Genomic DNA, 26,119 nt, shown 5'->3' on the forward strand with positions numbered 1-26,119 from the left:
AAACGCTCAGACAGACATGAAAGGAGAGGAAAGGCCTTTCCTTTCATGTCCTCTGCCTGCCCCCAAACCCTGATCGTAAGAGAAATGTAGAGCATTTATCTTCCGATCGCGCTGGAAGCTGATAGGGGCGGCCTCTGATGAGGTCAGCGCGTGATTGCACACTGACGTCATCAGATGTCATTGGGGGCAGGCAGGGTGGAAGGGGAAGCAATTCCCCTTCCATCCCTGCCCATGAGAGGGGGATGGGTCCATGGGGGGAGCACTAGCGCTCCCCGTGGGGCGGGTGCAGGACAAGGTGGTTACGTCCCTGGCAACTGAGGGAGCGTAGCTCTTATACTCAAAATTAACATGAAATGTTTCTGAACTAATGCATAATAATATCGCATAGAAAATGTATTAATGTGTTTTGCTAAACGTGCGCCTGAAATGTGCCCATGGGGAGTGGCGGCCAATGTATACAATGATTAATGAAATTGACTAATGATGTAATAATGATGCTTTAATGAATGATTTTACACTAATATTAAGAGTTATATGTAGAGGTTTTGCTAATAAATTCACTAGGCTTTAGTTAGCATGAGTCGAGGCCTAGCTGCCCGTTTTCATATTAAATGTATTTTTCTAACGTGCAGTGTGCTGACTTGCTGAAGGACATGTACTCATACTTTTCCAAAAGCTAGAAGATGAGTGTAACCGTAGTAGATCTGTTCTCATGAAATTTGACTTGCTCAAGGAAACATGTTTGCTGAATGCAACAGTGTAGACTTGTTATAGGTACAAGGTCGCCTGGACCGGTATAGACAATGGAACCACTGACTAGAGAAGCGAAAGGACCACAAGAGTATGAAATCATACTGGACATTCTACCCGCTGAAGACGTCAATCACAAGAACCAATAAACTACGTGACAACTGTTATGGGGTGACAATTTTTATAGTAACACAGAGAACCTATTGGAGGAAGATAGTGGGGTGCCAACCCTACCCAATCAGAAATTAGGGGACTGTACAACAGAAAAGGGATAAAAACCTTTGACACAAGGAGCCATTAGGAGATGCCATTGCGAATTTTGATATTACCCAGAGACTTTGTCACTCTGCCTAAAGACTTTGCTATTTGATTTTTCAAACCATCCTCACCCTTACTCTGTCCGTTTCACACTTTTCCTCCTTATGATGGAAGTGTCCCTACTTACCCTGTCTTGCTCAACCTGGCTGATGGCGAATCAACTGCTGTCCTGAGGACGAAGATTGACTCTGTATACTGACCCATTACGGAGGGTAACTATATGATGATGAAATTGTAATTGTCTGTTTGCCTTTCCTTTCTAGGTACCAACTGCTTCTTTTGACAGAGACCATAGTTAGATGTTTTACAAATTGGTGTTACTAAATTGTTTTGCATGAAGCCCAACATGCCAATGCTAATTCAAGGTTAGTTAAGGCGTTCACTAAACGGACGCAAATAGACAAATGACTGAATCAATGCTTTGTTGAATGACGTGCTAATGATACTCTGCTAAGGTAAACCTATTTTGATGTCGTGTTATGTTCTAATGTTCGTGATCTTTGCTTTGATGAAATCTTATTTGAGTTGCCATATTATGACAATGTTGATGTTGTTCATGATCTTGAGACTAATAAACTTGCTAGTAGAATTGTAATCAATAGGGAATAAACTTCATAAATCGTACTAAATTGGTGTGGTTATTCATGACTGAAAGGTCATGGTGGTTTCCGAGTCTTATTGATGACCTTATTGACTTGTTGATTGACATGTTGATCAGCTATCTCGTCTCAAAGTGTTTTCAATCAGGGTCAAAAGATTCATTGGCCTAAAACGAGTCCCAGAGTGAATAAATTATATAGATTAGGACGTGTTGTCAGTTCTGGTAGCAGAGGACGGTTTGGCCCTTTGGGGGCCCTAGGACGAGGGACCATTGTTTAAAAGTATTTTCAAAATAATGCAAATTGGAGGTATGATGTGTCTCTAAATTCCGCATGACTTTCCCGGAATCTCGGAGCCTGCCTAAGTGAGTTGGGTATGTTATCGGCATTCTAGCATGTGTGGTGTAGAATTCGCGCTTGCTCAGCTTATGCATATCGCAGGTGATTTGTGAAGTTTGTGTGAATTTAGGCCAGGTAATGTTCTAGTAGGAGTGGGCGTACTCCGCAGTATGAGAGTAGGGAAGTTGGCGAACTTCATGTGAATGTGGCACTTTGTGCTCAAAAATTGTCCACGTGGTTGTTGTTGATGTACGGACCCGTCGTGGTCTAAGACTCCGGAGTATATTGAGAAGTGAATGAGACACTTGGTTTATGTTGTAATTTGTGCGGTTTAATAGGTCAATCGGATGTGGTTGACAAGTCGAGTTTGAGTCAATTGTGTTAGTGAAACCTTCGATGGAGATTTGGCAAGTTCTAAAGTGCACTAGAACGAACCATTGACAATTCGAGAGTAGGATTTGCGGGTCGAATTCTGTTTGCGAGTGCGGGAGCTGAGAAGGTGAGAGAGGCGGCTGAGGCTTCAAGTGAAATCTCTATAAAGTTCTGAAGCGATTGTGTTACCCTTCCTGTAGTAAACCGGCAAATTTGGGGTTTTGTTGTTAAAGGTGCTCGCAATATATTGCATTTAGTTTCTGTGTGAGGAGAAAAGCCGCAAGACTTTATCAGCTGCAGTGTGTGTGAGTGTGACGTCATTGGAGCTGAGCTGGGATAGGTCAGTTGCCGAGAGGGGTCGCACGCGGATTGGCAGCCGTCCGTGAGAGGCAATTGGTTGAGAAGGTAGGCGAAGAGTGTTCTGGGAATTAAAGTCACTTTCTGATTAGATTCTAAACAAATAAAAGATTAAAAGAATGATGTTTTTCAAGGTTCTAAAGAGTACTTTGAGGGGAGATGCATACATTACAGCGAGTGTGGGGGAGCCTACACCGCCAGAGGATACTCCGGCTTATATTGTAATGAAGGAGAAGGGAGTCGTGCCATGTCTTTGGCTAAACCAATGGTGCAAAAAAACAGAGAAAGAGGGATGTTTGGTGTTCCTGGAATACGGAACGTTCAATATAAGAATTTTAGAAAATTTGCAGAGGGTGTTAAGTCAGCAAAAACCGCCTCCGAGACCAGCTCAGTATGAAGCATTATCAGTCTGGAATTTAATGGCCATACAACATAGGCAACAGAAGTTTGTGATGAGAGTGAGAAGAGCAGAAAAGACTCTAGCGGAAGCTAAATGGGATAATGAGACCAAGATGTGGAGAAGGGAAATAGTCGATGGAATTAGGATGTTTCCGGCAATAACTCAAGAAAACGAGACAAAGGGGAAAAATGCCGCTTGTAAGATGGACAAGGGATCTAGTAAGCCTAAAGAGACTCAGAAGTCCTGGGCAGATGCAGATGATTCAGACAACAAGGAATTTCTTAATCAGTTGTTACATGATCGCCTGCCACCATATGCCATGAGTGATAATGGACCAAATACTAGTGCGGGTCCTGAAGATCTGTCCCAAAATCAGGGTATCATAAATATAGCCCAGACAAGTAATGCAGTTCCGATACAGAATGGCGTTAGTGTACCTACTGCACCAGACACGCAGATACAGTTGCAGCTACCACCAATTCAGAGGTTCTATCCTGATGTTCAAGTATTAGAATCAACTACGAGTTTGATGGTGCCGCCTGATCCGGTATACACGAAATCCAAGTTAGTGCAGTTTGAGCCAACTTCACAATTGCTGCCTCAGCCGCAGCAACAGGTGGTTCCGAGTTACACTTCTGTTACAGGTCCGCAGTCAGTAGCCTCAGCACCCATGATGAATCAAGCTATGGGAGTTAATGCTCCACAGTGTTTGGGAGTTGGACAGACACCAGCTGCTATATCACTGCCAATTACTGTTGGTCCGCCAGTACTGCTGTATGCGCAAGTTCAGCCCAGCGAATGTGACCAGGGAGTAATGACCCAAGAGGAGCTAAGAGGAGGGCTCACAGGAAACTTGCAGGGAATAACACAGGGAGGGCAGACAGCTGAAGGATCTAGATCCTTGTTGGACTTTAGTCCGATTGGGGTTCCTTTGGAGACAATGAGGCAAGCAGAGTTAGGTACACTGACCCCACAGGTAATGAGTACAAATCCGACACAGACATCAATGGTGCAGTCTGGAAATGTCTCGTTGCAAGGCTTAACAGCGCAACAGTTGAATGAGTGGTTAGACAAGCTCAACACTCCGCAGACTACCTCAGTGTCTGCAGAGAGATCAGAAAGAGAGGAATACCTAAATTTTGTGAGGCTGGGTGTGGAAGCCACAGAATTAGTAGAAGGAACGATCGGGGTAAACAGATTAGAGTCATACACAGAAGCAGAATTGAGGTATTTGTGTCCCAAAATAGCCAAACAAGTGAGCAAGGTGCCTCAGAGGTTGGCAAACCTAGCAGACAAATACAGCATAGACTTAGACAATACTAAGCATTTGAAGAGGAGTTATAGGTTAGATTTTGAACCAAAAGATTTTGATCACATGAGATCCACCGGAATGAAAGGCACATCTTAAAGAGATATTGCAGAGTGATCAAATTTGGGGAGCATTAGAGAAGTGGGAAGGCAGATGGGCAATGAAGAGAGATAAGGAGAAAGGTGACTGCCCGGAACCAAAGCAGGCGAAAGCTGCACCAGACACGGGGACAATAAAAATGTTACCAATGAGAGAAACAGCTGGAGGGGTTCTAGTCCATGTACCGTGGTCAAGAGGTGACATCCTGTCATTCACAAATGATTATCCCAGGTTGAGGGAGAAGCCCATAGAGTGGTACCAGCAGACAGACAAGTTTGTGAAGCTTGCAAAATGTCTTTGGGAAGATTTGAATACTTTGTTTGAAATCATAGTTCCAGCAGATTTGTGGCTTGAGTGCAAGAGTGGTGGGAATTGGCCGACTGAAGAACCAGCAAGGGATAAAATTACTGGAGCACCGTCTTCTGAAGTGATGAGGTATTATCATAAGGTGATTGAGTTTTTGAAGCAGAAGGTGTCGCCGAAAGTTACTGACTGGCAGAAGATTGATCGAACCTCACAGGAGGGCAAAGAGTCGATACATGCCTACTATGAAAGGTTGTTGAAGGCATTCAAACACTATAGTGGCACTGAGGTCATAGAGCCGAAAGACATAAATCATCTTGTGTTCAGATTTGTTGAAGTGCTGAGACCAGAGATTAGCCAGATGATTAAGAATCATTTGATCTGTTGGCAAGCGAAGCCGATTGATGAGGTGTTGCAGTATGCAAAATACTGTAGTGACGAGATTGAACTGAAACAGAGAAAGTTGAAGGAGAAAGTGATGGTGATGCAAATTAAAGCTGCGCAAGCAGGGATGCAGGGAAACAGAGTACAGCAGATGGTACAGCAGCAACAGCAGGGAAATGGAATGTTTCAGGCAGAACCGCGAGGACGAGGTCGAGGAGGTTTTATGAACTGAGGTCCAGATTTGAATACTGTTGTGGTTCAGAATGATGTGCAAGGGATGAAAAAGGTGTTACCATGTCACGCGTGCAGGGGTGTGGGGCACTGGAAGCGGGAGTGCCCAATGATGGTGGTGCAGGATGGTGTTGTTCAACAAAGCAATGATGTCAGCACATTTCAAAATGTGAGAGGTCCAAAAGTGAGAGGTCAAAATCCGAACTTCCAGAATAACATGGTGCAGATGCAGGGTCTCCAGCCCATGCAACGAATGCAAATGCCACGTGTTCAACCAGCACAGATGCAGCAGGTACAACAGCAGATTCCCATGGTACCTAGACAGCAAATGCAGTTACTATTAGCTCCAATGGGACAGCAGCAGGTGATGCTTCCTCAACAGGTCACAGGTCAAACAATGAGTCAAAATAATACAGTACAACAGTTTCCATTGCGTGGTGAGGATGGAATAAACAATGAATGGTCGCGTGATTGTTGTAGAAGGAAAGGTGATGGGTCATAAGGTTTCATTCCCAGTTGATAGAGGGGCTACACGCTCTACAGTCAGAAGTGTAGAGGTTCCGAAGTTGCCACTTTCGGGGCGTACCATAAGGGTGGTAGGAGTGGCAAATCAGTTCCTGAAAAATCTGATCACAGATGCGGTCCAAGTTGAGATTGGTACCTTCCAGGGATTACATAGATTTGTAGTCTGTGACTCGAGTCCCGTATCCCTACTGGGACAAGACTTATTGTGTAAGACGAGGTGTTCAAATGAAGGGATTGAAGTGCAGACAAACAGTGATGATAAGGGGGACGATGGTCAGATCTCAGAGCTAGAGGCGGAGACCACAAATGAGGAGTACCCATTAATAACATTATTCCCGATGTTCACAGTGACTGACTTACCAGCTGAATTACAGGGAACAGTGACAGAGAAAGTGTGGGACCTGACAGGAAAGGAAGTGGGACTAATAAAAGGAGTAGAACCAGTCAAGGTAGAAATAAAGCCAAATGCAGTGTTTCCCCAGGTACCACAGTACCATATGGCACAAGATGTCCTTATATAGGTGATGCAGATAATTGCAGACTTTATAAAACAAGGAGTCTTAAGAGAAGTGATGAGCAGCCCATGTAATTCACCAATAATGGGTCTGAAAAAGCCTTGTGGGAAAGTTCGAATTGTTCAAGACCTGAGAAAAATAAATGAGGTTGTGGTAAAATGTTGCCCCATAGTGCCAAATCCAGCTGTGATTATGTTTCAGGTTCTGTGTGATGCAGAATGGTTCACAGTTGTGGACCTGTCTCAAGCATTCTTTTCGTTGCCTCTTCATGAGGACAGCCAATTTCTTTTCAGTTTCAAATTCCTGGACAAGATTTACAGTTGGTGTTGAATTCCTCAAGGGTTTTCTAAATCACCTTCCATCTTCAATCAGATATTGAAGAAGGACTTGGAGTCATTAGAATTACCTTTTAGTTCGACTCTAGTACAGTACATTGATGACTTGTTGATTGCGCCCAGAACGAAAGATGACTGCAGGTACGATACTATTGCCTTACTGAATCATTTGGGAAAGAACAGACATAAAGGTGGTCATTCTAACCCTGGCGGTAAAAACCGCCAGGGCTAATGACCGCGGTAGCACCGCCAACAGGCTGGCGGTGCACCGCTGGGCATTCTGACCGCGGCGGTTCAGCCGCGGCCAGAAACGGAAAGTCGGCGGTACTCCCGCTGCCCATGAGAATCCTCCATGGCGGCGGAGCGCGCTCTGCCGCCATGGGGATTCTGACACCCCCTACCGCCATCCTGTTCCTGGCGGGTCTCCCGCCAGGAACAGGATGGCGGTTGGGGGTGCCGCGGGGCCCCTGGGGGCCCCTGCAGTGCCCATGCCAATGGCATGGGCACTGCAGGGGCCCCCGTAAGAGGGCCCCAAAAAGAATTTCAGTGTCTGCCTAGCAGACACTGAAATTCGCGACGGGTGCTTCTGCACCCGTCGCACTCCAGCAACTCCGCCGGCTCCATTCGGAGCCGGCTTCATCGTTGCTGGGTCTTTCCCGCTGTGCTGGCTGGCGGCCTTTTGGCGGTCGCCCGGCAGCACAGCGGGAAAGCCAGAATGGCCGCTGCTGTCTTGTGACCGCGGTGTGGTCATTTGGCGGTAACCGCATGGCGGGCGGCGACCGCCGCCCGCCGCGGATAGAATCACCGCCAAAGTGTCCCCAAAGAAACTACAGTTCTGTCAGAAAGAGGTGAAATATTTAGGTCACCTGATTGAAAAAGGATCGAGGAAAATATCCAAAGAAAGGGTGACAGCCATATTGCAGATTAATCCTCCGACAACCAAGAGAGACGTTAGGATGTTTTTGGGAATGGTGGGCTACTGTAGTCAGTGGATCCCCAACTTCTCGGATATCTCCAAACCTTTGGTAAGATTGACTGTCAAGGTGATTCAGGATGGCCGGGTGCCATAACCATATCCGAGAAAGAGATGAAGGCATTCATGGAACTGAGGGAAAGCATGTGCAGGGCACCAGCTTTAGGTATGCCTGATTACACAAAGCCTTTTGTACTGTTTTGTCATGAACGTGATGCTTGTTCTTTGTCTATCCTGACACAGGTCCATGGAGGTGTAAATTGCCCAGTAGCATATTTTTCAGCTACTTTGGACCCAGTCGCAGCAGCCTTACCGGGTTGTTTGCGTGCAGTTGCAGCAGTTGGTCAAAGCCTCACTCAGTGTGAAGGTATAGTGATGGGACATCTCTTAACAGTAATGGTCCCACATTCAGTTGAAATCCTGTTGACCCAAACAAAGACGCAGCATATGACAAATGCGAGACTTACTAAGTATGAAACAATTATTCTGGGATCACCAAATGTGTCCCTGAAGAGATGTACTGTGTTGAACCCGGTAACTTTGCTTCCTAATGATAATGCAGACATCGATGATGCTGAGGAGGCAGAACATGATTGTCTTGAGGTAACAGATCTGTGCACCAAAACGAGACCCAACATTAAAGATACACAATTGGAAGAAAATGATTACATTATATTTGTTGATGGTTCATGCCTGAGAGACTCAGTGGGAGTACTGAGAGCTGGATATGCAGCATGTACAATCTCTGGTATTCTAGAAGCATCCTGGCTCGAAAGAGTATACCCTGCTCAAGTGGCTGAATTAATTGCTCTTACTAGGGCATGCCACGCTGCTGAGAGCCTAAAAGTCACTATCTATACTGACAGCAGATACGGATTTGGAATTGTCCATGATTTTGGCCAATTATGGTCACAGATGGGTTTTCTGACCTCTTCTGGTTCTCCAGTGAAAAATGGTGAAAGAATTAAGGAATTGTTGCACGCTATTCAGTTACCTCTTGAAATTGCCGTGGTGAAATGCAATGCTCATGTTAAATCACAAGACTTTGGCCCTCATTACAACATTGGCGGTAAAAGCCGCTTACCGCCGTGCAGAAGACCGCCAACACACCGCCGCGGAATTCCGCCACAGCAATTATGACCCACAGTTCTGAATCCGCCAAAATCTAGACACCCACACAAGTCCGCCACACAAAAGGTCAGTGATAAACTGGCGAAAACAAATCCCCTGCCGTCACGCCAACAGAAATACGCCCACAATATCATGACCCACGAATCCACGCGGCGGTCTTTCAACCGCTGTATTCCATTGGCGGTACACACCGCTGCGCTCAAAATACACACACATTTACAAAACACAGCCACATTGGACAAATCGAAATACACACACCTGATACACATACACACACCACTCCCACACACTCAATACAAAATAAAACACACACCCACATCACCCACAAACCCTTACGACAACAAATCACGAACGAAAGCCAGAGAGAGACAGCACCAGCAAGAACAACAGCATCCACAGGCACACAACACCATCACCCACAGAACTTCCACGCACCTCACACAACACCCCACTACATATCAGCACACTTATCACCCCACACATCACCTACACCACCCCATGGCACGGCAAAGACACCCCAGGTTCTCGGAGGAGGAGGAGCTCAGGGTCATGGTGGAGGAAATCGTCCGGGTAGAGCCACAGCTATTCGGAGCACAGGTGCAGCACACCTCCATTGCAAGGAAGATGGAGCTATGGCGAAGAATAGTGGACTGGGTCAACGCAGTGGGACAGCACCCAAGAAATCGGGAGGACATCAGGAAGAGGTGGAACGACCTACGGGGGAAGGTGCATTCCGTGGTCTCAAGCCACCACCTGGCAGTTCAGCGGACTGGCGGTGGACCCCCACTTCCTCCCCCACATCTAACAACTTGGGAGGAGCAGGTCTTGGCGATTCTGCATCCTGAGGGCCTCGCAGGAGTAGGTGGAGGAATTGACTCTGGTAAGACAAATCTTAACTATTACATCCCCCACCCTACCTGCATGCCAGCACATACCCCCACCCTCACCCTCACCCCCAGCACTCCAACTCCTCACATATGTCCCAACATCACAAACCACACATCCCAACACCAAGCCCTGCATGCAACAACAAAGCATAGACACCCATCACTAAAGCATGCCCACTGCACATACCCATACACCCCCCTAAACCATCATCACACAAGGTCCCACACAGGAATGCAAGCACTGGGGTACACGGTCACCCACCCATTGCACACCACGCCACACACAGATGTAATAAACATCCTTTTATACCCCTGCAGGACCCCTACCCAACGTCACCGGACAGGAGGGTCCACACATTTCCACACCACCAACAGAAGAGGCCCACAGTGATGACAGCACCTCTGTCCAACTGGATCTAGATGACCAGCCCGGCCCATTGGGGACCTCGGGACAGTCGGTTCCCCTCACACAGTCACAGGCCACTACAGAGCTTCCCCCCTCTGGAAACACCAGCACCGCACCCACCCAGCGAGCTCATACCTCCGTCCCCAGGACATGTCAATCAGCTGTGTGTCCACCACTACAGGGAACCCAGGCAAACCCACCACCCCAACAACAACAGGGACCTGGGGGCAGTGGTAGTGGGCACAAGGTCCAGGGGACGGAGGCCCAGGAACAAAGGGGAACTGGGAGGGCTGCTGTGCGACAGGGGGTGGACAGGCCAAGGGAACCCACTCTCCACGAGGCCCTCTCCTCCGTCATGGGAGCCTACCATCACTCCCAGGAGACGATGGCAACGGTACTGGCCAAGTTTCAGGAGACCCAGCGCCTGCAGGAGGAACAGTACATGGGGGGGGGACTCAGAACCATCAGCTCCACCCTGGGCACCATCGTAGGGGTGCTGAATGTAGTACTCAACACCAGGAGGGACACTGTGGCACTACAAGGGGCCCCTGACACTGGAATGGACGATGAACTGCCCACCACCTCCGCCGGCGCTAGTGGACAGGACGCCCCGCCACAGGACCACCACACCAGCACCCCAGCCCCTGCAGAGGGAGAACCACCCCACAAACGGTCCCTGAGATCCAGGAACAAGACAGAGCACGATGCCAAGACCCCCGCCAAGAAATGAGACCACCCTGATTGTCATCCTACTGTCCCACTTTGTCACCCTGTCCATACTTAAACTGCCCCAGCTCCACTTCCTATGCCCATATGGGCAATGCGCGTGTGAGACTAATAGACTGGACTCCGCCATGGACATTCCTCCGCCATCACCCCTCACCATTTTACTACCCCCTCCAATATTGAGCACTTAAATAAACACACTTAAAGCACAAAACAATCTGGAGTCTGTCTGTGATTTCGAAATAGTGCATTAGCAATTACAGTGACAAAATGCTCTTTCAATTGTAATGTCAACATACCTATGTCACACAGCTCTAGTCCATGAGGAATCTAAGCAGATGTCACACAGTGGGACCCCATCTGTGAAATCGTAAGGGAAAGCGACAACTCAGTGACCATACACTGGGTGAAAACGACAGACAGTAGAGAGGCAGTAGTGTTTAAGTACATGTAGTAGGCAGGTCTGTACTCTTACCTGTGTCTCACTGGAAATATTGCTGGATCACTGAGTCCCTGTTGATCATGTCTTCTTCCTCTGCTTCCTCGTCTTCACTGTCCACAGGCTCCACAGCTGCCACAACACCGCCATCTGGACCATCCTCCTGCAGAAAAGGCACCTGTCGTCGCAAAGCCAAGTTGTGAAGCATACAGCAGGCCACCATGATCTGGCACACCTTCTTTGGTGCGTAGAATAGGGATCCACCTGTCATATGGAGGCAAAGGAACTTGGCCTTCAGGAGGCCGAAGGTCCGCTCGATCACCCTCCTAGTTCGCCCATGGGCCTCATTGTAGCGTTCGTCTGCCCTTGTCCTGGGATTCCTCACTGGGGTCAGTAGCCATGACAGGTTGGGGTAACCAGAGTCACCTTCAAATGGCGAGGGACAACTGTTTGTCACACACTAACCTGTAGGGATATCCCCAGACCCAGACAACCATTCCCACTGTCTTGCTTCCAGGTGCTCACCTAATAGCCACACACAGTGCCTCTGGAGTTGACCCATCACATAAGGGATGCTGCCATTCCGCAGGATGTAGGCGTCATGCACTGAGCCAGGGAACATGGCATTCACATGGGAGATGTACTGGTCTGCCAAACATACCATCTGTACATTCATTGAATGATAACTCTTCCGGTTTCTATACACCTGTGGGGGGTACCAAAGCCACATGGGTCCCATCAATGGCACCTATGATGTTGGGTATATGTCCCAGGGCATAGAAATCACCTTTCACAGTAGGCAAATCCTCCACCTGAGGGAAAACAATGTAGCTCTGCATGTGTTTCTGTAGGGCAGACAACACTCTGGACAACACGTTGGAAAACATAGGCTGGGACATCCCTGATGCTATGGCTACTGTTGTTTGAAATGACCCACTTGCAAGGAAATGGAGCACTGACAACCCCTGCACTTGAGGGGGGATTCCTGTGGGATGGCGGATTGCTGACATCAGGTCTGGCTCCAACTGGGTACACAGTTCCTGGATTGTGGCACGGTCAAGCCTGTATGTGATAATCACATGTCTTTCCTCCATTGTCGACAGGTCCACCAACGGTCGGTACACTGGAGGATGCCGCCATCTCCTCACATGTCCCAGCGGACGGTGCCTATGAAGGACAACAGCGAGCACAGGGTCAAACAACTCAGAGGTACGTACCCACAGTTTACACAGAACACCATTCATACACAAAAAGTGGCCTGTATGTGTGTTGAGTCTAGGTCTAGGTATGTGTGACGTAGTTGAAAATGAGGCCATGTGGGCCCCTGAAATGGCGGCTGCTTGACCTCTAAAGTGGGACAATGGGATGTGAGGTAACTGCGCTGGCGTTGTACACTGTTGCGGTAGGCGGTCGAAGACCGCAGCGCAATGCTGCATTGGTAAACATTGGACCCTATGGTTCCCAGGAGCCAATGACGATGTACGCCGGCGGTGACGGTACGCACGGCCGCGGACGTGACCGCCATTTTCTATCTGTTCAATCACTCGATACCTGATCTTCGACAGGAGAGGACCTACACTGCAAGTGCTGCTGTGACCTCGGTCTGGAAGAGACAATGGCTTGAGTGTCTGGGGAAAGGGCCCCTGCCTTAACATCTGAGGAGTTGGAGAAACTCGTGGATGGGGTCCTCCCCCAGTACACGCTACTCTACGGTCATCCAGACTAACAGGTAAGTACACAGGGAGCATGATGTATTGGCTATGCCTGTGTGGAGAGGGCTGGATGTAAGAGGGAAGGGGGGAGAGTGCGGCGTGCATGAAACGACAGTGAATGAATGTGCCAAATGGCAAGGGTAGGGATGGGGGCCAATCACTTTGATGGTGCAGTTGGTAATAACTTACTCTTCCCCCTGTACATTTCATGTAGGTCAGCGCCCACCAGAAAAAATATATTTGGCATGCCATCGCCAAGGACGTCCGGACCCTGGGGGTCTATCACAGACGGAGCACCCACTGCCGGAAAAGATGGGAGGACATTCGCCACTGGAGCAAGAAGACGGCGGAGGCTCAGCTGGGGATGGCCTCCCAACGTGGGAGGGGTGCCCGTCGCACCATGACCCCCTGATGTTCAGGATCCTGGCCGTGGCCTACCCGGAGTTGGATGGGAGCTTGAGGGCATCACAGCAGCAACAAGGGGGTGAGTACACTCTCATTCTGCTGACTTTGCGCGCAGTGGAGGGGTCCGGGTGGGGGAGGTGGGCTGTGGGTTTCCCTAGGCCAGGGCGAGTTCCGTAGGCAAGGTCCCTCCGTAAGGCAGGCCATGTGGCACCCCACCCCACCTCTGTAGAGTGCCAAGTACACCTAGTCATGCCCCTGTGTCATCTATGTGTGCAGATGTCGTCCATAGCCTTGTAGGCCATTTCCCAGGAATTGAACAGTGGAGCCCAAGAGCGCGGCGTAGTGCAGGGGGCTTCTGCGTCTGTCGTGTCCACCAACGGTAGCAGTAATGCATGCACTCAACATGTCTTTCTTCTGTCGTCCCCCCCTTTTTGTGGTCTCCCTGTTCTTGTGTGCATTCGCATCATCAGGCGGAGGAGCAGTGGCACCGGAGCACCAGGGGGCTGCAACCCACATGGCCATGGAGTGCCACACTACGGACTCGGACTTCACCAGTGGGACGGAGTGCGAGGGGAGCTCCACGGCGGGGACAGGAGCTGAGACCAGTGACACGGACTCGTCCTCTGATGGGAGCTCCCTTGTGGTGGCAACAACATCTGTGCCACCCCCATCTACAGGTACAGCCGCCACCACCCCTTCCAGCACTGCCCTCCCAGCAGCCCCTCAGCCTTCGCCATGTGCCCGCTCACCCGGGATGGTGGGCATCACCTTCGCCCCAGGCACCTCAGGCCCTGCCCCACTCACCCCTGCTGCCCTCAGTGAGGAGGCCATTGACCTCCTCAGGTCCCTCACTGTTGGGCAGTCTACCATTTTGAATGCCATCCAGGGTGTAGAAAGGCAATTGCAACAAACAAGTGCATTCCTGGAGGACATTCATTCTGGTCAGGCGGCCCTTCAGCGAGCTTTTCAGACTCTGGCCTCAGCACTGATGGCAGCCATTGTCCCTGTGTCTAGCCTCCCCCCTCCAACTTCCTCCACCCCGACCCAATCCCCTGTACCTCAGCCTATCACAAGCACACCCACAGACCAGCATGCACACACGTCAACACACAAGGGAAGCTCAGGCAAACATAAGCACCACACATCCCACAGGCACTCACGCAAGCATCACACACATGCAGACACACCAACATCCACTGTCTCCACTGTGTCCCCCTACTCCTCATCTCCCTCCTCCCTCCCTGTCTCGTCTACACTCACACCTGCATGCACTACCTCTACAGCCACTACGTCCCTCTCCAGCACACCCACCACCACACCCCACTCACGTGCAGTCACCACCCCCACTACCATTCACACGTCCCCTGTGTCCTCTCCCAGTGTGTCTGTGACGCCACCTCCCAAGATACACAAACGCAGGCACACACCCACCCAACAGCCATCCACCTCACGACAGCCTCCAGCTCATGCACCTTCACCCAAAGTCAGCAAACGAACACCTCCTACAACCACCACCTCTTCCTCCACTCCCAAATCCCCTCCAGCTACCCGTCCCAGTGTGTCAAAAAAACTTTTCCTGTCCAACCTTGACCTCTTTCCCACACCTCCCCCACCCCGTCCGTCTCTTTGGTCCCGAACTAGCACCTCAGCCACAACATCTCCAGGACCAGTGGTGCCTGTAGTCACCGGAATCTGGAGTGCACCAGCCACCAGGGCAGCCAGTGTTGCACGGAGCCACAGCACAGACAGTACCGCACCTGTGAAGCATCAGAAGTTGGCCAGTGCCCAGCGGGAGAGGGGGAAGACTCCAACCACTAAAGCCGCTCCCAGGGGTCCCAGTGGGAGTGTGGAGTCAGCTGTGACACCTTCCAAGGTGGGGAAGGGCCACAAGAAACCCGGCAAGTCTGGGAAGAGCAGCATGGCGGAGAAGACCGCCATCATCCCCGCTGCCCAGGAGGCCACCTCCAGCACCAGCCCAGCTGCCCAGGACCGCCAGCACAAGCCCAGCTGCCCAGGACAGGACCGCCAGCACAAGCCCACCTGCCCAGGACAGGCCCGCCAGCACCAGCCCACCTGCCCAGGACAGGCCCGCCAGCACCAGACAACTGCCCAGAAGGCCACCGCCAGCACAAGCCCACCTGCCCAGGAGGCCACCGCCAGCACAAGCCCACCTGCCCAGGACAGGCCCGCCAGCACCAGCCCACCTGCCCAGGAGGCCACTGCCAGCACCAGCCCTCCTGCCTAGGAGGCCACCGCCAGCACAAGCCCACCTGCCTAGGAGACCACCGCCAGCACAAGCCCACCTGTCCAGGAGGCCACCGCCAGCACAGGCCAAGCTGCCCAGGAGGCCACCGCCAGCACAGGCCCAGCTGCCCAGGAGGCCACCGCCAGCACAAGCCCCACTGGGCCATGAAGGACCGCCAGCAAAAGCCCCGCTGGGCCATGAAGGATCGCCAGCACAAGCCCCGCTGGGCCATGAAGGACTGCCAGCACAAGCCCCGCTGGGCCATGAAGGACCGCCATCAAAAGCCCCGCTGGGCCATGAAGGACCGCCAGCAGCTGAGTCCCTGCAATGGAGACCGTCGCCTCAAGCACCGCTGCACAAGGCACCGCCGTCTCAAGCCACGCTGCACAGGGCACTGCCGTCTCAAGCACCGCTGAACAGGGCACCGCTGAACAGGGCACCGCCATCTCAAGCACCGCTGGCCCATGAGCGGCAAGGGCACTGACGCAACTGAGTCCGTCACGGGGTGAATGATGCACTCTGGGCACAAAGCCCCCTCCAGAACCAGTGGAGAAAGGCATCCACTACCTCTGTCCTTAGCAGGATGAAGCACTCTGGGCACCATGACCCCTCCAGAACTAGTGGAGAAAGGCATCCACTACCTCTGTCCTTAGCAGGATGAAGCACTCTGGGCACAAAGCCCCCTCCAGAACCAGTGGAGAAAGGCATCCACTACCTCTGTCCTTAGCAGGATGAAGCACTCTGGGCACAAAGCCCCTCCAGAACCAGTGGAGAAAGGCATCCACTACCTCTGTCCTTAGCAGGATGAAGCACTCTGGGCACCATGCCCCCTCCAGAACCAGTGGAGTATCACATCCACTACCTCTGTCCTTAGCAGGATGAAGCACTCTGGGCACCATGCCCCCTCCAGAACCAGTGGAGAAAGGCATCCACTACCTCTGTCCTTAGCAGGATGAAGCACTGTGGGCACCATGCCCCCTCCAGAACCAGTGGAGACTGTCATCCACTGGAGAGACTGTGGCTTTGCACTCCCCAGGATTGAACAGTGGGCAAACCACCCACTGTAGAGACTTGAGAGACTGTGGCTTTGCACTCCCCAGGATTGAACAGTGGGCAAACCACCCACTGTAGAGACTTGTGAGACTGTGGCTTTGCACTCCCCAGGATTGAACAGTGGGCAAACCACCCACTGTAGAGACTTGTGAGACTGTGGCTTTGCACTCCCCAGGATTGAACAGTGGGCAAACCACCCACTGTAGAGACTTGAGAGACTGTGGCTTTGCACTCCCCAGGATGGAACAGTGGGCATGTGGCCCCCTCGTGGATTTGGCATCGTGCACTCAAGCGGCTGAGGTGCCCCCCTTTTCCCTCCCACTGAGGTGTCTGTTTAGTTGCTCTCTGATGCCCCTGCAGTGTTCTCTCCATCATGGTCGGGGATCTTGTGTGGGCCTCACCCATACCGTGTGGTCCCAGTGTTCCACTGACTTTATTAGACACTACCTGGACTACTATGCTTGGTATATATTTTGTACATGGTGTATATATATATTTCTGCCTCCTTGCTTTTAATATATTACAATGGTTACACTCATTTTCTATTGTCTTTGCATTCTTCCGGGGGGCTTGGAGGGTGTAACTGTGATATATTGAAATGCATTAGTGTGTGTGTTGTAGTGGGTGAGGGTGGGGCTGTTGCATGTGTATGTCCCTATTTTTTCTCTCCCCCTCCCCTGTGTCGTAGGTGCAGTACTCACCGTGGTCTTCGCCGCCGGCGTTCGTGCTCCTGGTAGAGGAGCAGGAAGACTATTGCAGGTAGAATTTGGAGTTCCGGATCCATGGCGTCCTCGTTCCTCATGGGGTGTGTAGAGGTGAGCATTTTTCCTTCGGTATTCCTGTTTCCGCCGTGTTTTTATCCGCAGTGAATCCGCCCCGGAAAAGGTGGCGGATTGGCCTGTCATAATAGTGTGGGCGTTACATTGTCCTCCGCCTGTCTGTTGGCAGTGACCGCCAAGCTGTTTGTTTGTACCGCCGTGGTGGTCGGAGTGTTAAAGTGGCTGTCTTCGTTGGCGGTTCCTGCCATGGTCGTAATAGCAAAAGAATTTCCGCCGGCCTGTTGCCGGTCTTACCGCCGCTTTATCACCGTCCGCCAGGGTTGTAATGACCACCTTTGTGTCAATGGGAAATGGATATGCAGATCAAGTCGCAAGGTTTTGTGCATTGAACTGTATATCGTTTCAAGACCAGTGGGAATTGTTACCCGAAACTGAAAATGAAACATTCTCAAGTTTTGCATTAAGGGTGGTTGACACATTAGATGAGTTAAAATCATTGCAGGGATGTGCCAGCAAGGAAGAGAAACGCTCTTGGCTCAAAATGCAATGCATACAGAGATCTGATGATTTATGGGTTTCAGAGAAGGGGAAAATGGTTTTGCCAAACAGTCTTTTGTCACAGTTTGTGAGGTTCTACCATGGTCAAGCACATGTTGGGAGAGACGCAATGATCAGGTTGTTCAAAGTCGATTGGTTCAATCCAAAATTCAGACAAGCTGCATAAGTTAAATGTCACAGGTGCATTATCTGTCAGCAGATGAATGCAGGAAAAGGGACCGTGGTGAATTTGAGCCACATTGGGAGAGCAGGAGGTCCATTTAGCAGAATGCAGATGGATTTTATAGAGATGCCTGTATGTGGAGGTCTGAGGTACGTGTTGGTGATTGTGTGCATTTTCAGTCACTGGATTGAAGCCTACCCTACACGTGGGAATGACAGTCTCAAAGTAGCAAAGCTGCTGCTTAGAGAGTTGAAACCACGTTTCAGGTTTCTGATCTCTTTAGAATCAGATAGGGGAAGTGTACGAGGCTGGCCGATCGACGACACCAGACTGCTTGGTTTTTGTTTTAGGTAAGCTGCCTTTATTGGTCTTTTGACAGAATAAATAATGTTGTAGTTGGATAGGTTTTTTTTTGGTTGGAGGGTTTAAATGTCTTTTCCTTCTGGCCGCTACGTCTCGTCATCTTCTTTCCTTCTCTTCCAGAGGCCTCGCGGGAAGCGCGTGGGAACAGAGAAGAATAGATACGGTAAGTGTGTGGTTTTTCGCCTTCCTCTTTTCCCTTTTCTCTCTATCTCTGCTCTCCACTCTGTTTTCTCACTACCGGGTTTCCCTATCTTTCTTTTCTTCTACTCTCCTTGCTGTCTCCTCTTAGACGTTCTTTAGTCTCTTTTCCTGTCTTCCCCTCTGCCCTGGTGTTAGCGAGAGTTCTCTTCTTTTCCTTTCTCTTACTCCCTTGTATTGTTCTCTTGTCTCTCCTTTTCTTTGTCTGCAATATTTTATGTGCACTGGTCTCTCTAATGTCCTTGTCCTTTCTTTGCTCCTTGGTCTGTTCCTTTTGTTTCCCTTGGCTTCTCTTGACTCCTTGTCTTCTTTATATTCCTTATATCCAGTTCTTACACTTATTTCCTTCTGGTTTGCTTACTCCTCTTCCCTCCCCCTTTTCCCCGTGCTCGTAGTGCAGTGCCCGTGATTTCTTTTACCTGTCTCCTCCCACCTCCCGCTCCTTTCTCCCTGTCCCGTACTCCTGTACCTGGATTGGCCACGCTTCTGCTGAAGCGTGGCGGCTCACTCGCGTGCTCCCCGGGGCCAGCGGTCCTCGTCTCTGCAACGGGTCTCCACGGTTCCGAATCCCAGCTTCGGCTCGCTCTTCCGAAGAGCAGTTTCGGCATCTTCCGGGTCTGCGTCTTCCGTCGTCCTTCGTTCTTCTCCTCCTGTCAGCTCTCTCAAACTCCAGCTCCGAATCCCGTCGTTCTCCCCGTGACAGGGAGGAAACCTCTTTTTGACCATCCCAATTTCCCGCGGCGGCGGCAGGGAACCAATGGGAAGGCCGTCTTCCGGGGCCGCTTCCATGTTGTCAGGGGCAGCGACAGCACAAGCAAGAGCAGAGTGTGGGTCGGACTGGTTCGACCCATCACAGGAAGTCACTCCAACAATGAGGTGATTAAGCTCTTGTGTGCTGCATTGAACATTGAACAGAAGTTGCATTGTAGCTACCGCCCTGAAGCATCAGGACTAGTGGAGCAGATGACTGGTACCTTGAAGTCGAGAATGGCAAAGATGTGCACAGCCACAAATTTGAAATGGCCAGATGCACTGCCCTTAGTGCTGATGTCAAAGAGAAACACACCTGACAAGAAAACAGGACTGTCTCCTCATGAGATTCTTATGGGCCGAGCTATGAGATTGCCCGCAGTGCCTACAAATGTTCTTGTGAATATCACGGATGATATGGTGTTGGACTACTGCAAGGGTCTGGCTGACGTGGTCCGCTCTTTCTCTCACCAGGTGGAAGCTACCACATTGCCACCGATAAGTGATCCAGGTCATAACCTGAAAGCCGGTGATTGGGTTGTTGTCAAGAAACACGTGAGGAAGTCGTGTTTGGAGCCACGTTGGAAGGGGCCATATCAAGTAATACTGATGACTACTACTGCTGTGAAGTGTGCAGGATTCAAATTGGATCCATGCCAGTCACACAAAGAAGGTGACGCGTCCAACTGATGAGGAACTTGAATTGTCCAAAACAACAGCTGCAGAAAAGGAAGTCTCAGGGCCGGAGAGTAATCAAAGGGGAACTGATACTGAAAGAGAGCCCGTTGAGGACGGCTTAGTCACTAAAGCAGTAAACGAGATCCATAGGGGTGACAGTGAGCCTATCTCAACCGAGGCACCAGGAGAACCGACCCAGAAAGAGGTTCTCCCAGAAGCAGACGGATACGGGTTTGAAGTTGAGCCCTTAACAGACCCTGAAGGCGAAGGAGGTGAGGTAGAAGGAGGTCAAAGTGTTCTGACTCCTCTTGAGCCGCTTGCAGATCCATCAAGAGAAAACATCATAGCACAAGAGGAGGGCACTGTTCAACATCCTGAAAAGCCGAGCAGTAAGAAAACACTTAAAGGAGATAACTGGCCGGAGCCACAAGCTGCAAAGGAAAGAGTGATCCCTAATGAAACAATAGAGGAAGAAGTCGACACAAGCAGGAAAGAAGATCTCAGTGAAGGAGAGTTACAGGGTGATCGCAAGCTGAAAAGAAAAAGAGTTGCAAACAGGAGGTACGCAGGTCCTGAATGGGTGTATGCAACATCAGCTGAGTGGCAACAAGAATTCTTAGCATTCTGTTTTGATCGAGAAATTCCAGGTCAATACTAAGGCACCTGAATTCAACCATCGAAAGAGACTGTGTTAAGTTGAAATTAAATATAGAGAGAGAAACCTGAGAAAAGAGATTGATAAATTACCGGATGTGACACTGTTAACCTGAATTGACTCTGAAAAAACGATTATGACATGCTGCTAAACCTGATTTGACAAAGGGTCCTGGGAGTGAGTGAAACGCTGTAAATACTTGCCAAGAAAGAGACTTTGCACAAGAAAAAAAAAAAAAAAAGGAGAGCTTTAAAATCTCCTCAAGTTGATTGTTTGCTTTATATTATTCTGCTTTCTGATTCTTTACAGGTCATGAGTAACATTAGAAATAATGATAATAGGGGTAGGATGCATGGTTGGTTAAGTGTTATATTGGGTATTGTATGTGCAATAATAATTATAGGTGTGATTGTGGGAATGCCATTGGTGGATAAGAGTGCGATTAACAATGCTTCGACTCCTGAAACTGCTACAGTAACACCATGGGAGAGGTTTGAGCAGGATACAAAATATTTCCATGAGGGAACTAATTCGAAAAGGGAACTATCTACTAATGTCTTCTATCGCTTGTTGAATGAGTATGTTGACACAATGGATGCGAAAAATTGCTATGTGTGCACGAAGATTCCTTCATCAGTGCAAGAAGGGAATAAGCTGTAGTTTGCTATTAAAAAGATTCTATGATCAAGAACATGTTCAATACTTCTATTCTAATCTAGATGTAGTGTTTTCTTTTGTGCCTGTAATTGAGTTCGTAAATAAAATAGCTAAGGAACACAACATAAAAATAGTTAGGGGTTTCTTTGAGCCAACACTGACATTTTGGACAGCTTATGCGCACCGCAATAATCTAACCCGCTCACTAACGCCTGTAGAGAAGAGTTTCTTAGATCACACTGATGATAAACGGAAGGCATTAAAGGACAGGCTAGAAAAGGGAATAGAAAAACCAACGTTTGCAAATGATTATGCTTATAGTGCAATAAAGACACAGGGAAAATTAGCTATAGATGCATTACACGTAGGAAAGCTTTGTATATATAGGCCAAAATCTGATCACGATACTTTATTTGTGGGAACGAGTGAGTGCAGATGTGTTTTTATTTCAGAGTAAGTGGACATTCATGTTAAATGGACAGGATCCAGCGATCCCTGGGATTTATTACATATGTGGACTTAATGCTTATTACCGTCTTCCAAAGGTATGGTATGGGACATTTTATTTGGGAATAGTTTTCCAAAAGATCTACCAATTTGATGACCTAAAGAAATTTCCTAAAATGTCTGAATTACATCATACTAGACAAAAGAGAGAGACAGCGTCGGCTGTCGTAGGTGACATATTTGGAGCCATAATTCCTTCAGTGGGGGTTATCTTAAACTCCATAAAGATTCGAAAGTTGTCTACTATTGTGGATAACATGCTGACAAACTTCACAGGGGCTATACTCCTGATGGATACTGAACTTGCTGCGGAGAGGGCTATGACTCTTCAAAACTGGCTTGCTTTAGACATTCTTTTAGCGAAGAGTGACGGAGTCTGTAAGATGCTTAATGAGCGCCACTGTTGTGCATTCATTCCTGATATTAGTAATAAGATTAGGGGTATGCTTACTAACCTAACCAGAGACAGTACAGATTTGAAGGAGCTGAAGGAACCTGGAGTTTGGGAAAAGGTTGGAAAAGGAATTGCTAAAATGGGGAATTGGTTTAGTAGTATTTGGAATGGGATACTTGCAAAAATAATATGGGGTACATTGATTGTTCTAGCATGTTTATTAGGACTATGGTTATCATGCAAAATTAGTAAAAGAATTAAAAGAAAATTGGCAAAACGCAATAAAAGGAAAGAAGAAAAGAAAAAGGAGAAAATGTTAAAAGAATTTTGGGGAAAATCACAAAGGAGAGAAGAAATTGAAATGCGTGGACTAAGGAAGTGAAAGTTTGGGAAGGGAAAGGTTTTGTGTGATGACAAGTGTCATCAGAGGAGGGATTGAGGGAGCGTAGCTCTTGTACTCAAAATTAACATGAAATGTTTATGAACTAATGCATAATAATATCGCATAGAAAATGTATTAATGTGTTTTGCTAAACGTGCACCTGAAATGTACCCATGGGGAGTGGCCGTCAATGTATACGATGATTAATTATATTGACTAATGATGTAATAATGATACGTTAATGAATGATTTTACACTAATATTAAGAGTTATATGTAGAGGTTTTGCTAATAAATTCACTAGGCTTTAGTTAGCATGAGTCGAGGCCTAGCTGCCCGGATTCATATTAAATGTATTTTTCTAACGTGCAGTGTGCTGACTTGCTGAAGGACATGTACTCGTACTTTTCCAAAAGCTAGAAGATGAGTGTAACCATAGTAGATCCGTTCTCATGAAATTCGACTTGCTCAAGGAAACATTTTTGCTGAATGCAACAGTGTAGACTTGTTACAGGTACAAGGTCTCCTGGACCGGTATAGACAATGGAACCACTGACTAGAGATGCAAAAGGACCACGAGAGTATGAAATCATACCGGACATTCTACCCGCTGAAGACGTCAATCACAAGAACCAATAAACTACATGAGAACTGTTATGGGGTAACAATTTTGATAGTACCACAGAGAACCTATTGGAGGAAGATAGTGGGGTGCCAACCCTACCCAATCAGAAATTAGGGGACTGTACAACAGAAAAGGGATAAAAACCTTTGACACAAGGAGCCATTAGGAGATACCATTGCAAATTTTGATATTACCCAGAGACTTTGTCACTTTGCTTAAAGACTTTGCGATTTGATTTTTCAAACCATCCTCACCCTTACTCTGCCCGTTTCACACTTTTCCTCCTTATGAGGGAAGTGTCCCTACTTACCCTGTCTTGCTGAACCTGGCTGATGGCGAATCAACTGCTGTCCTGAGGACGAAGTTGACTCTGTATACTGACCCATTATGGAGGGTAACTATATGATGATGAAATTGTAATTGTCTGTTTGCCTTTCCTTTCTAGGTACCAACTGCTTCTTTTGACAGAGACCATAGTGAGATGTTTTACAAATTGGTGTTACTAAATTGTTTTGCATGAAGCCGAGGTTAGTAAAGGCGTTCACTAAACAGACGCAAATAGACAAATGACTGAATCAATGCTTTGTTAAATGACGTGCTAATGATACTCTGCTAAGGTTAACCAATGTTGACGTTGTGTTATGTTCTAGTGTTCGTGATCTTTGCCTTAATGAAATCTTATTCGAGTTGCCATATTATGACAATGTTGATGTGTTTCATGATCTTGAGGCTAATAAACTTGCTAGTAGAATTGTAATCAATAGGGAATAAACTTAATAAATCGTACTAAATTGGTGTGGTTATTCATGACTGAAAGGTCATGGTGGTTTCCGAGTCTTATTGATGACGTTATTGACTTGTTGATTGACATGTTGATCAGCTATCTCGTCTTAAGGTGTCTTCAATCAGGGTCAAAAGATTAATTGGCCTAAAACGAGTCCCAGAGGGAATAAATTGTATAGATTGGGACGCCTGAGTGCCACAGCCGAGGACGTAACCACCTCTTCCCAGGCACCCGAGGGGTTAACCATACCCACAGAATGCCCATCACCATCACTCATTCTTAGCTTACCTTTCAAAAATCGTTTGTTATCATTGGTAAATGCTTTACATTTGCCCCACTTGGGGTGGTTTTGTTACTTCCTTGGACACCGACCATGTTGCATAAATAATTGCATGATTGCCGATGCGTTTGACTGTGAGCAAACGTTGTTTTCCTTTTGTGTCTATCCTTCACGCTCATGTTCATGGCGGCCATGCCTCTCCTTCACGCTCATGCTCATGGCGGCCGTGGCACTTTGAATCAGCTCACTTATGTCAACTGTATTACTTTTCATTTTCAATTTATGTGGCAAGAATAGTACATTTGGGAATTTACGACGCTAATAGCTCTAACTCAAGCAAACACGAGACCCATTGCTTTGCAAATGATTATTTAGGACTTGTGTTGCTCTTCGTGACACTGTCTTCATGAACCCTGAGGACAGCTAGCACATGCTGTGTGTGCCAGGGTGGTCGTAGGACAAGTTAGGGGTCACAGCTGCTACACCTGGTTGTCCATAAATTAATTGATGTCCATGTGTGACCCATCACATAGTTGTGTATAGCCTTCAGTTTTGGCCCGGAATAGTCCATGTTAATCTGCTACTGTGAAAACTATTTATCTCTTACTTTAAGCCCTCACCTCCCAATCCGCACATGCCGATCACACCATATGCTGTCTGAATTACAAAGCACAGCCATTATCAGGGATCAGTGGGCCCCTCGAGCCTCTGGGCCCCGGTGCCACTGCACCTGCTGCATCAATGGAAGCTATGCCCCTAGCCACAGTAAAACGCAGGCCCATATTTATACTTTTTTTGCGCCGCGTTTGCGTCAATCTTTGACGCAAAAGCGGCGCTAACTTACAAAATACATTTTTTTTTAATATAAATTAAATTTCTATTTAGCTATTAGTGCTTTCCTCTCATGGGATTAGTGCTTTTATATTTTTGGTTCTTTATCTGGGATCTTTTCAAATTATTCAATCATGAAGTTTGAGCTTTTTGGTTTTTAACCCAAATAATTTGTTTATAATTTTTAGCCCTGAAGAAGTCGTTTGGGATGTAAAAAAGAATTTTCCCTTGACGAAACACGTGTTGGCTTGAATTGTATTACCGTGAATGGGCTACAATAAATCTTTGGACTGGATTGGACAATTTGAAATTGTACTAAAATTGATTGTTTTGTGTTTTTTTAAAATATATTCATTTGTGTTAATATTCACTATTGTTGTTGGTAAATGGGGTACCGCATATTGTTGCAGAAAAAGTGACGCAAACGCGGCGCAAAAAAAGTATAAATATGGGCCGCAGTATATCGACTCGACTCTCGCGGCCTCTGCTGTTCGTGTGGTAAGGTTTCGACGCTCGGTCCAATTATCTCTCTTCACCCACGCGAGACTGGAAACGAGGATTGGGCGACGACACCAGCCCTGGACAGCTCGTGGGAGGAGGTGGTGATGGTGGGTGTGTGGGGAGGGAGGGAGGAAAGGGGGACATTTGTTTATTTTCTGTGGCGCTTTGGAGCCCAGGGCCAGGGTTTTCTCGCTGTCGTCCT

The sequence above is a fragment of the Pleurodeles waltl genome, chromosome 6, assembly GCF_031143425.1.
Source record: "Pleurodeles waltl isolate 20211129_DDA chromosome 6, aPleWal1.hap1.20221129, whole genome shotgun sequence".
In the NCBI taxonomy this organism is placed as follows: domain Eukaryota; kingdom Metazoa; phylum Chordata; class Amphibia; order Caudata; family Salamandridae; genus Pleurodeles; species Pleurodeles waltl.